Here is a 9896-nt window from a genome sequence, read left to right as displayed (position 1 = left end):
ATTTTGTTGTAAACCTGAAACTGTCTCCCCCCAATAAAGTCTTTAAAGAATATATTGAACAGAATAAAAATAAAAATACAATATATCAAAATCTGTGGGATGCCGCTAAAATAGTGCCGAGAGGGAAATTTATAGCATTAAATGCTAACAATAGAAAAAGAGACAAAGTCCCAAACAATAATTTTACCTCCCCAGAAACTAGAAAAGAAGAGCAAAATAAAGTCAACACCAGCAGAAGGAAGAACGAAGAACAGAAATTAATGAAATTGAAATCAAAAAAGAAAAGAGAGAGAGAGAGAGAAAATCAATCAATCAAAAAGCTGGCTCATTGAAAAGAGTGCTACCATTGATAGAATACTATGAAGATGAATAGAGGAAAAAAGAGAATGCATAATTACTCATCTCAGGAATGAAATAGGGGGTATCATTATGGACACACTGCAGACAATAAAGGATAAATGAATACTCTGAATAACTCTACCTGCATAAATTGGATAACTTAGATTAAATGAACCAATTCCTCAAAAAGTATAAACTACCACAACTCATCTACTATGAAACGAGTAGTTTGAATAGCCCTGTAATTATTGAAAAAATTGAATTTACATGTGAAAATCAGCCAAAATATAAATCTTCATGCCCAGGTAGTTCCATGAGAATTCTACTTAATATTTTAACAACACACCATTCTGGTCAAAACCCTCCTTGATGTCCCATTTCACTCAGAGTAATAGCCACACTCTTTCAGTGACCCTCAAGGGTCCACACGATAAGGCCCCATTACCTCTGTGAAGTCACCCCCTACCACTCTCCTTTTTGTTCCTGCACATCTAAGTACACATCTAATCGATTTGGCCTCCTTGTTCTACAAGCACAGGCACACAAAAGCCACTCTCAGCGCGAGGGATGATGTACTACACCGCGTGCTATGGTTCATATCAATAGTAGTCAGTACGGGCTGGCATAACAAAATGTCACAGAAGGGGTGGCTTAAGAAACAAATTTATTTCTCAGTTTGGAGGCTGGGGAGTCCACAATCAAGGTGCCAGTTGACGTGGTTTTTGGTAAGAGCTCTGTTCCTGGCTTGCAGATGACCACCTCCTCTCTGTGCCCTACACTGCAGAGAGAGAACAAGTAAACTTTCTGTTCTATCTTCATATATAGGCGCTGATTTAATGGGACCAGAGCCTCACACTCATAACTCTGTCTAATTTACTCTCAAAGGCCTCATTTGCAAACACTGTTACATTGGGGTTTTGGACTTCAGCAGTTGAATTTGTGGGGTCAAAATTTCAGTCCATAATAATATCCATATAATTATTTCTTCACGTTTAGGTCTTGACTCAAATGTCACCTTCTCAGGCCTTGCCACATAATTTTTCAGTACCCACCCCTCTCTGAACACTTTATATTTCCCTCGTATGATTAACTTTTTCTTTTATACTTGTCACACCTTATATACTTATCCTCACTGCCTAGAAGAGCCACTGGCATATAGTAGGCACTCAATAAAAATGTGTTAAATAGGGGCATCCGGGTGGGTCTGTCAGGCAGCCAACTCTTGATTTTGGCTCAGGTTATGATCTCACGGTTCATGGGTTTGAGCCTGCTTGGGATTCTCTCCCTCCTCCCCTGCTCTTGCTAGCTCATTCTCAAAATAAATAAATAAACTTTTAAAAAATGTGTTAAACAAATAGGGGGCACCTAAGCGTCCGACTTTGGCTCAGGTCATGATGTCGTGGTTTGTGAATTTGAGCCCCACATCAGACTCTGTGCTGACAGCGTGGGGCCTACTCGGAATTCTCTGTCTTCCTCTCTTTCTGCCCCTCTCCCTCTTGTTCTCTCTCTTTCAAAAATAAATAAATAAACATTTAAAAAAATAAATGTTAAAAATGTGTTAAATAAATGAACACCATTAATAAACATATTTCCAGATTCATCACTTAATGAGCCTAATTATAAAATTTTGGAATAGTACAAAGTTGATAAGTAGTTGAATTTAGATTTTAAAAATTATAAAGTTTCTGAAAACTCTTTCTATGAAATTCTAGAATGTATGAGAATCTATTTCTACCATACTCTGCTGCCCTGACTAGTTTTCTCTTTTTTTTTTTGTCTTCAGCTTCATCACTTTAGAGTTTCATTTTCATCTTATAATACATTTTATTTTTCTTATTGTATTTAATTATCATTTTCTACTCTATTATAGAGTCCTTACACACTGTTTAGTCACCTTAACACTTGTTAACATTTTGAACCTTTGATTAAGAACACGGAGTAGAAGTCTGTTTTTAATTGAATATTCAGGGATATAACTTATGAATATATTGTGTTCTTATTAAGTTCAAAATAGATGAATTGTGTTTGAAGTTTTAAAAATTATAGAATAGATAAGTATAATTTAAGGTAATTAATTTTAAAACGTTAAGTTTATGGGATTCTTATATCATCGACCTATCAATTACCAGAGCCAACATTTAAAATTAAAAAGTTTTTTTTTTTCTTTTCCTAACTCAAGAGATAATTTTAATTTAAGAGTATCACTGGAAATATATACCTAGACATATTAACATATGGGAAGATCTCCTTGTGTGGTATATAATTAAACTTACATCAAAACAATAACTATAATTTTTCTAGACCTGTGTGAAGCCTAGATTAAATCAACTGAAATGATTGTATGATGTCTTTATGTTGGGAGCATGGAATCTACCAGTTTAGTGGACACTGTATCCTGATGATTCGTACATTTACATCATCTTTAAACCATGTTTGTGGAATTTATAACTGTCAAAATTATCTGTAATTTTCTTATTTAGACTCATGTACTAAAACAGTTTGAAAGCTGCCAATTTTGCACATTATTAAACAGCATGTGTGTCAAACTCTGATTTTTTATTTTCCTGATTATTTCTACTTTGGGAATTCCATTATAACAGTCAATCATCAGTCATTCGGGGTCTATTTTAAACTGCATATGGTATCAGCTATAATTAGTATTTGGAAAGAATCATAAAATAGTTCCACAGGGCTTTTTTTCTTTTTTATGGATTTTCTGAATATATTTTACTGGTAGCCAGAAAGGCAAATTCATTTTATTGAACTTCCTTTTATGTTATTGAGTATTTAGTGTTAACACTTTGATATTGCAACAGTTCATAATTTTTGCATATTCTAATGTTATTCTATTTCTGTATTTAGAACGATGTAACTACATAATATAAATTATATATCACAATATATAACAGATGAATGTGAACTTCTATTAAATACAACTGTGCTGGGCGCCTGGGTGGCTCAGTCGGTTGAGCATCCGACTTCCGCTCGGGTCATGATCTCGTGGTTCGTCAGTTCGAGCCCCGCGTGAGCTGTCAGCACAGAGCCTGGAGCCTGCTTCAGATTCTGTGTCCCCCTCTCTCTCTGCCCCACCCCTGCTTGTGCTCTGTCTCTCTCTGTCTTTCAAAAATGAATAAACATAAAACAATTTTTTTTTTAAATACAACTGTGCATACTCTATAAAGGCACTGCAGTCTACTTTCATGGTACCAGCATGCCAAACTTTGTTCACCTGCATTTAAGGGAGGCTGTCTTTACTCCTAGCTCTTGCGTAAAGCATAGGATTTAGGCCTGAATCAAGCAGCATAATTTCATGGTTTTGACCACAGTGATTGACTTAGGGAAGGCAATATGACTTAAATGAAAAACAGTATTTTCTTCAATACCTGGGGAGAAAAGATTTCCTTTTTTTATTGAATAATAATGGAGAGGAATGCGGCTCCACCCACAGGGTGGCTTGGAGTCATTTTGTGATCATGGGGTTACGTTGAGAATGGCACCCACACTGAGCTAAGAGATCAGAGAGGTGAGGCTTGGACACATCATTTGAGTTCTTGGTCAAGTTGAACCCAAATCTGAATTATTCAGATGCATAAGATGTCACATTCCCTTTCTTTTTTAATTTGACAACTCTTGCTGTCATTGTATATTTACAACCAAAAGATTTATAAAATTACACACTGGATTGAACACACCAGATTCACCGGTTCTCCATCCTGGCAGTTCATTAAAATCACCTATGAGCTTTTTAAACAATAATCATGCTCAAGTCCCACTCAATCAAATTAAACCAGAATTCTTGGGGTTATGTTTTGGGCATGAATGTTTTGTATTTTGTTTCGTTTGTTTTTTAAAGGCTCCTTCTGGGGGCACCTGGGTGGCTCAGTCAGTTAAGCTGCCGACTTCGGTTCAGGTCATGATCTCACAGTTGGTGAATTAGATCCCTGTGTTGGGCTCTGTGCTGACAGCTCAGAGCCTGGAGCCTGCTTCACATTCTGTGTCTCCCTCTCTCTCTGCCCCTCCCCCACTTATACTCTGACTCTCTCTCTCTCTCAAAATAAGTAAACTTAAAAAAAAAAACAAACAAACATTAAAAGCTCCTCGGGTAAATCTAATATGTAACGGGGATTCAGAAGCACTGATTTCAGTAGAAATTATGGGTCTGTAAATCCAGGAAAAAAAAAGAATTGGAAGCAAGACATTACTGTTTCAAAACTGAGAAGGGATAAAGGAAATATGAGTTAGTTTTATTTTAATAGAAGGGGAGTTAAGAAACCATAAATTATAATTTTTACCTAGTCAAGTGATAAATGCTTAGCTTTTATTGAGGCAATAATTTCTAAGATAGACTCCTGAAAAGCTGTATGTGAAAGATGATTAAAATGAGACATACATCTTTATTCTTTTTATTTTGTAATACTCTATCATACCAAATATGCTCCAATCTTTCATCTTTTATAATGGCTTTACTTTCAAATTTCAGGGAATATTTTTAATACAGAGAACCTTTATATTTTGATAAATCTGTTCATAATGTCTGTGTCTTTATGATCAAGAAGAGATATCCTCAAAGTTATAACCCAATTTAAATGTAAGTTTAGTCAGCATGCTCCATTATTACATTGGTAAATTGCATTATTGTGTATCTATGCTCTTTGTTGTATAACCTCCCATTTGTCTTAGTAAAAGTGGAGTGTACTTTTCTGCTCTTTCACTTTAGGCTCAGCCACGTGTTTTGCTTTAGCCAATGGGATATGAGTAGTTATGCAACTGGGGCCTTTAAAAGCCCTTGTACAGGGGCACCTGGTGGGTCAGTCGGTTAAGCGACCAACTCTGGCTCAGGTCCTGAACTCAAGGCGTGTGGGTTGGAGTTCTGGCTCTGTGCTCACAACTCAGAGCCTGGAGCCTCCTCCTTCCTAATCTGTGTCTCCCTTCTGCCCCTCCCCCTGTCACACTGTGTCTCTGTCTGTCTCTCAAAACAAAACAAAACAAAACACAAAAAACAACAAAAAAAACACCTTATACAATAGGCCATGTTCTTTCTTGTACTCCTGTTACCTTGAGGAGTAGCAGGTATGAGCAAGAGGACAAGAGACAGATTCACAGTGACAAGAACTGCCTCATTACTGGAGCCTGAAGCAGAGATTCTCTGCTGAGGATTGGGCAAACCCCAGCTGATAGACTCTCAGATCTGAGAGACTAAATGATCAATGAGTCATTGATATTTGTAGGGGGGTTGTTATACAGAATTATTATGGCAATAGCTATAAATTTAGGCTGCCGAGCAAACCTTTCCCAAACTCATCTTTTATTTCGGTTATAAGAAGCAGCAATATTTAATTACACACTTAAGGTAAAACAAAATGACTATTCTTTGGGGAACGTTTGGCTTAAATAATATCTACAATATTCCTTTAGAGCAAATACTTGATTTGGAGGAGAGACACCGAGATCAGTGTTTTTTCTATTGGTATTTCTATGTTGAAAGATACAGAAAATACGGAAAAAAGGCAACTAAAAACAAGCCTGATGATTGCATAATTTTGTAAAGGAAATAACAGTTTTGGGGCTTTTATTCTAGGATTTTTCACTGATAATTACTCACCAATACTTTTGAGTGTATTCAGTTTTTTATGTTTCCAAATATAAAACCATAATTTTTCACAAAGCAGTAAGATGCTTAATTTAAATTATCTCATACGCTTTTTAGTTTGAATAGTAATTGTTGAGTTTGAGAGTTTTAGAAAACGAATTGTAATCATGATAATTATTATAAATAAGTGTCACAAAGTTGTAATTTATGGTTTGGAAGAGAATGCTCAAATTGCAAATGTGTTTCATAAGTTGTTCACTTTTTGTTGCATCACTAAGAAGGTGATGTTTTTAACTTAGCTTAATATTATTTCTGAGATAAAAAAGTTATTGCATACTTTATACAAAAATCACAAAATGATGACATTTCAGTGGAAAATATAAGAGGATATGAATTCTGAGAATTAGCATAAAAAGTAGTTTATCACATCATTGTCCACATTCCAAAAATACATGGAGGACACAGTGAAGTGAATCATCTCATTTCAAACATATTGTTTCCATTTGTATATAGCAGTTCTCCAATCTGAAAAAAAACAAAAAAACAAACAAAAAAACACTTTTATTAGGAATTGAGTCAGAAATAAAGTCATAGTTTTTCAATACCAGATTTTTGAAATCAATTTTATAAAAACACAAAAGAGATTCTATTGAAACACAAATGAAGAAGTATCTTCTTCTACTTCATAGAAGTATCATAGTTTGTGCATTTAAAGGCATAATTTTTTTTAAAAAGCCTTACAAATTTGAAAAATAAACCCTAGCATTGGACATGAAGATGTAGAAATACTTTATCTAATATGTAGTAATGTTTCTTAATGTGTCTCTCTCTTACAAAACTTAAAAACACTTTTGTATCTAACTAAAGGATTTGTTGGTTTCTTGGGAAGATTCTAGGCAGAGCTTTTCATAGAGAAGAAAAATATTTTGATGAAGTGCATAAAACTAGGTCCTGGATTTTCAGCAAATTAAAAAGAGGAAATTTAAAGATAAAGCCAATATTAACCATTGCATCTGATATAATTCTTGAAACATGTTTTACTATCAATCCCCACCCTTGCTAATCACAGCCATCCCTGTATCTCAGTGCAGACTAATAGGAGACACAGTGCGATGTTTCTGGAAGCCTGCCATTTTGGTTAAGTCTGAGATGGCAATATTGAACAGAACAAATTTGTTCTGTTTCAAATAAAGCAAACTTTGAGAGCTTAGTGTTTGGGAGTACTAGTTCAAGGTCATACTTATAGAATTCCATTCATTGGTGGGTATGTGCTATGTGGAATAGTACATATACATTAAGGCCAATTTTCCTTTTTTTTTTTTTCTGCAAGTAGAGGCATGAGTGAGAAGTCAATTTCCATAATAGAAATTATTTATATGATAGACACATAAAAAACACGTGTTAGACTTCCCTCCCGCTGCCAGCTAAGTTTCAGTCACTCACTCACTACACCCAAGTGAAGAATAAGCAGTGAAAAAATAGCTTGTATCAGAAAATGTAAGGTGTTTTTATTTTCTTTCAACGTTTATTAATTTTTGGGACAGAGAGAGACAGAGCATGAACGGGGGAGGGGCAGAGAGAGAGGGAGACACAGAATCAGAAACAGGCTCCAGGCTCTGAGCCATCAGCCCAGAGTCCAACGCGGGGCTCGAACTCACGGACCGCGAGATCGTGACCTGGCTGAAGTCGGACGCTTAACCAACTGCGCCACCCAGGCGCCCCTGTAAGGTGTTTTTTTAATCAGATATCTGATTTATCCCCAACAACTGTCTCACTTTTTGTAGGTTAAGAGGGTTTTTTCCTTAAGAGCATCATAACTTTTTTTCATTAAATTAATTTATATGTTCCTTACTATAAACTGGATAAATTATTCTCTCATTCTTTTCTGAAACAATTTATGTAATACTGATAGAAATATGTTAGTGTGCAAATACATTATATAATCAACCTCTTGAGTTTTGCTGCATTTCAGTGTTGGCGGAATAAATCTCTTAGACTCTCTACATGTTAATGTCCTATATCAAAATGAATTTTGTTACAGGAGATTCAAACTAAAAATACCTAATTTAATGTCTTTATATAAGTCTTCATTGAAAAGTGAACTTTAATAAGTTTTTTGTTTGTTTGTTTTTAATTTATTTTACAAAAGAGAGAGAGAGAGAACCCGCACACAAGCATGAGAGGGGCAGAGAGAGAGGGAGAGAGAGAATCCCAGTCTTCACACTTGGCGTGGAGCCCAACATGGGATTCAGTCTCACAGCCCATGAGATCATCACCTAATCATAAACCAACAGTTGGACGCTAAATGGACTGAGCCACCCAGGCGCCCAATGGGTCACTTAACTGGCTGAGCCATCCTGGTGCCCCTGTGCTCTTTTCTTAATAATAATTATATTTACTGGAAAAGCCTTTCACCTTTTCATTACTAGAAAAGCAAAATATCAGAACAGCTAAAAAAAATTATCCAGGCAATATAAGGTTTCTTAATAGTCAAATATATTGAGCCTCTGATACTTCTAAACTTCAATTTTTCTTTCATTCCTCCTTTTTTTATGTAGGAAAATATCTTACAATTTTTAAAGATTATTCTAAAGCATCCTTTTCTCTCTAAAGTTTGTATTTGCTGTGTAGGTAAATTTACCAATAATATTCCTTATGCCTACAATGTCTTTCTTGCATACTTCTATTAAAGTAAGCCTTATTCTTGTGCTTTACATGCCTTTCTCCCCATTCCTGGACAGTAGGATATTTAAATATTTCTCTACAGATCCTAGCAAACAAAATAGCAGGTACTGTTCAAATAATTAACAAATGACAGCACAAGTACATGGGAATGATTAGTCAAGGCAGCTTCTTCATCAGACAGGGGCCATGTTGAGCTTCTATGAACCCACTGATGTGGAGATATGAAAATTGACTTAATATCTCCATAATGAGGCTGCTAGGTAATATATATTTGACAATAGCAAAGAGAACAATTCATGATAAAATGTAAAATGTGTTTATTTTATTATTTAGATAGATGTTTTGTGTAAGTAAGCCTATGGGGAGCATAGACTGACAGATCTTGTGTAGTAGGAGCTAGGGATGTACTTAAGTGCATCTGCTAAGCACTGCTATGCAGTACTTAAGTGCACGACTACAATTTTCCCCCCTTTATCACCAGTACTTCTTTAGTGCCTCAACATCCTCCTTTTTAATTCCTCTGTAAAAGAACTGCTCTAATTGCAGAATAGTTTGCAGGCACAGAAATCCCCTCAGATTATTTCCTGTTTCCGTTAGTAATGCTCTAACTGATCCACGGTAGCTACCTCCTGGGGTTTCAGTAGAAACGCTAAACCAGTAGTTCCAAACACTAAACTGTGCTTAACTGGTCATTTTTAAACTAGCAATAAGATTGATGTCTCCAACTGATAGACCTAAAGACAGAGTTCAATGATTAGAAAATGTTTCAAAGGCAAAAATAGCAAATTTCGTATATGTATTTTAATATGCAGTTTACATTTACATATGTATACATCAAAATACTTAATATGATTTACTGTAATAAATGTGATATATTACATATCATACATTATTTATTTTTGTGTTCTATAAATTGACTCTCATAATTGCAGACATGTACTTCTTGGCTTTTTTAAAATTTCAGTTAAGACATGGTCACTTTTTCATACTTCTTCATGGCAGTCTTTAATATACCAGGATGATGTGATTTAGTTCATATTAATTTTTTTTTCTAGATGGATTCCTACTGTGCTTTCTCAGCAGCTTCCTTCTGCTTCATTACCCAAACAATTCTGCAGAATTGGTACGTAGGCAATAAAGTCAATTGGTCTTGAAATGGTTCTAGTACATTCTTCCCCGCCTCCCCTCCCCCCCACTTCCCTAGGATAGAAGATTGATAATCACTACTAAAGCTTCCAGGCAAAAGTAAAGACAGTCTTTTAGGAAAAAAATATCCTATTTC

Source organism: Prionailurus bengalensis, chromosome A2 (genome assembly GCF_016509475.1).
Source record: "Prionailurus bengalensis isolate Pbe53 chromosome A2, Fcat_Pben_1.1_paternal_pri, whole genome shotgun sequence".
In the NCBI taxonomy this organism is placed as follows: domain Eukaryota; kingdom Metazoa; phylum Chordata; class Mammalia; order Carnivora; family Felidae; genus Prionailurus; species Prionailurus bengalensis.
Note: the sequence above shows the minus strand (reverse complement) of the source record.